Source organism: Cebus imitator, unplaced genomic scaffold, assembly GCF_001604975.1.
Source record: "Cebus imitator isolate Cc_AM_T3 unplaced genomic scaffold, Cebus_imitator-1.0 Scaffold385, whole genome shotgun sequence".
NCBI classification, from domain to species: domain Eukaryota; kingdom Metazoa; phylum Chordata; class Mammalia; order Primates; family Cebidae; genus Cebus; species Cebus imitator.
This window is the reverse complement of record NW_016107700.1, coordinates 2,968,715-2,971,888: the sequence shown is the minus strand read 5'-3', so window position 1 is coordinate 2,971,888 and position 3,174 is coordinate 2,968,715. Positions and strand designations below refer to the sequence as shown.

General features: G+C 48.7%; 1 protein-coding gene across 2 annotated transcripts in view; it reads left to right on the top strand.

Annotated features, from left to right (window-relative positions):
• The window catches only part of CDH5 (cadherin 5), a 40,771-nt gene that overhangs the window by 14,289 nt on the left and 23,308 nt on the right, over window positions 1-3,174 (top strand). The gene's annotated exons all lie outside the window — the stretch shown is intronic.

Here is a 3,174-nt window from a genome sequence, read left to right as displayed (position 1 = left end):
TGGTGATGGTGGTGGTGATGAAGGGGTAGGTGGTGGTTGTGGTGGTTGTGATGGTGGTGATGCTGGTGATAGTGGTGATGGTGGTGATGGTGGTGATGATGAAGGGGTAGGTGGTGACTGTGATGCTGGAGATGGTGATGATAAAAGGGTAGGTGTTGGCTGTGATGGTAGTGATGATAAAGGGGTAGGTGATGGTTGTGATGGTGGTGATCGTGGTGATGATAAAGGGGTAGCTTGTGCTTGTGATGGTGGTAATAATGGTGATGGTGGTAATGATAAGGGGGTAGGTGGTGGTTCTGATGGTGGTGATCGTGGTAATGGTGATGGTGGTGATGATAAAGAGGTAGGTGGTGGTTGTAATGGTGATGGTAGTGATGAAGGATAAATGTTGATGGTGGCACTAATAGTGATGGTGATGGTGGTGAGGATGGGGAAGGACAAGGTGGTGGTGGTGGTGGTGGTGGTAGTGATGGTAAAGGGGCATGTGGTGGTTATGATGGTGGTGATGATGGTCCCTAGTAGTGGAATTTCACACACAGTGACAGGTAGATGGACAGTGTGCTTTGAGAGTTTTCAATGAGGAATAAAGTTTATTTTGAGTGCATTAAAATCTCACTTTTGTCAGCTTCTTGGAATGTAAATGCTAGGTGCAAAAAGGAACATGTCAATGTACTGGAGAACGGAAGGACAATTCCAAGCACTGGACTCAGTGCCAGAAAGATAACAACAGTGGGCTAAGACAGACATGGTCCCCACCTTCATGGAGATGGAGATCTAGAGCAGCGATCAGCAAACTACCACCTGCGGGCCCAATCTGGCCCACTGCCTGGACTTGCAGATAGTTTAATTGGAACACAGCCACATCCATTCATTTATAGATTGCCCACAGCCACTTTCATGCTACAATGGCAAAGTTGAGTGGTGGCAACACAGACCATATGACTCATAAGTCTGGAAATATTTGCTACCTGCCCTTTACAGAAACAGTTTACCCATCCTGGTCTAGAGGGGCAGCATATGTCAGACAAAGAACCCCACAAATGGTGTGGGGGTGCCCTTTGGCTATAGAGAAACAGGCTGGAGAGGAACTTTGGATGAGGAGGCCCAGTCTGCCCATGGCACCAGAAATGCTCCAGCAGACCCTGGTCTGTGGACTGGGTATAGGGTCATCCCACGCTCAAGCTGAGAAGGCCATTGTGGCCTCAGGATTCAGGATTTAGGGCAGGGCCAACCATGGCTGCCATGAAATTTTCCCATTTGGGAGATTTGGAAATATCTGTGCAGCATTTGACAAAATTGGATGGGAATGGGGCCAGCTGGGGAATCTCCACTCAGAGCCCTGCCCACAGCCAGCTGGCAGTGCCCATGGCTCCCAACAGTAACTGGGATCTTGAAGTCCTCCAGCATGGCCACTGATAGGGGAAGACACTTGCCCAGGGTCATACAAGGAGACTAGGACAAAGCCCCAGGAGAACGCAGCCCTATGAAAACCCAGCATTCCTGACTCTGAACACAAATGTAAGCTCTGCGTCATACAGGAAAATGTCGTCAACCCACCTGCATCCTTCCCAGTGAGATAATTGTGCCTTGAATCAGCCTCCAAAGAGAATGTCTGACCTCAAAGAAAATCTATGGAGTGAGTCAGGGAGAGCTCGTGGAAAGTGAAAGCAACCTGTAAAGGGCTCACCCAAGGGTCTTGAGCAGCAGGAAGAACACTTGCCATCATTTGCCAACAGCATTCACTTGGCCCCTGGCATGGGGCTGGGAGACCAAGGAACCATGGGGGTCCTCACACGGGGAAGAAACAAGGATGCCTGGAAAGGGCAAGGACAGGGCTCCAAGGATCACCTCCTGGCTCCTGAGTATGTAATCTGAAGGAAGGAAGTCCCTGTTTATCAAGGTCAGAGCCTGGAGCCTTTGTTTACAGACCGGATGGACAATGGGAGTGAGTCCTCAGCTGCCTTCTGAACCCACAAATATGGGTTTTTGGCACGAAGATGTTATGTTTAAATACAGTGATCTTAGAAAACAGGTCTGGGGGAGTGGAAGCTCCCAGAAACCCATAACCCTCGTCTAATCATCAGAAAAACATCAGACAAATTCCAACAGAGGGGCATCCTGCAAAATACCCAACTCATACTCCCCAAAACTGTCAAGGTCATCAGAAACCAATGAAAGTCTAAGAAACTGTCACAGCCACAAGGAGCTTAAAGAAACATGGCAACACAATGGAATGTGGGATCCTGCGTGAGATCCTGGAACAGAAAAGGAACATTAGGTAGAGAGAAAAAAAAAAAAAAAAAAACTAAGGAACTCTGCATAAATATGGCCTCTGGTGAATAATTATGCATCCATAATGATCCATTAATTATAACAAATGCACTACACTCATGTAAGGTGTTCATACTCCGGGAAAAAGAGGAGCAGGCATCTGGGAACTCTCTGCCCTAGTTTCTCAGTTTTTCTGTAAATCTGGAACTGTTCTAAAAAATAAAGTCTAGGGGAGAAAAATTGAAGGGAAGGAAAACAGAAACTGGATATTCACATGAAATTGTATGCAGAACTCCAATCACACAGATCCAAGTTGCCTTCCTCCCTCCACCCTCTCTGCCCTGGTGGGTCCTAACACACTCACTCAGAGTCCAGTTGGAAGACCAGCATCTTATCCTCACCCTGAGCAACTCACACAGGGCCCCAGAGAGCCCCCTTCTCTTTGAGTCTCCACTGTCCTCGCAAGCCATAGTTCTAGAGCTGGGGCATGGATTCTTCCCTCTAGTTCAGCTGTTCATCATGCATCTTGACCATGGGGCTTATGACCTCCTCGTGAACCCACCTGCCCTCTGCATGCCACGGCCCTGCTCCAAGATGCTTGTTGCTTCCCACCTCTCTCCCACCCTGCCCAACCAAGAGGGTGATCCTCACTCCCCGTCTCCACTTCCTCCCCTTCTAGACTCTTTCCTAGGCTGTGTCATCTAACTTCCCACCCTACCAACTCCTGTCACGGCTCTCACTGAGGGCTCCAATGACTGCACTGCTGCTAAACCCTTAGGACACTTTCCAGACCTCGTGGGATGTGGGATGTGGCCATGCCCTTCTGGACTCTCCTTCTTCTTTCTTGAGACCCCAGCCTCTCTCAGCTCTCTCCAGGAGTCCAGCCTTTTTTTTTTTTTTTTT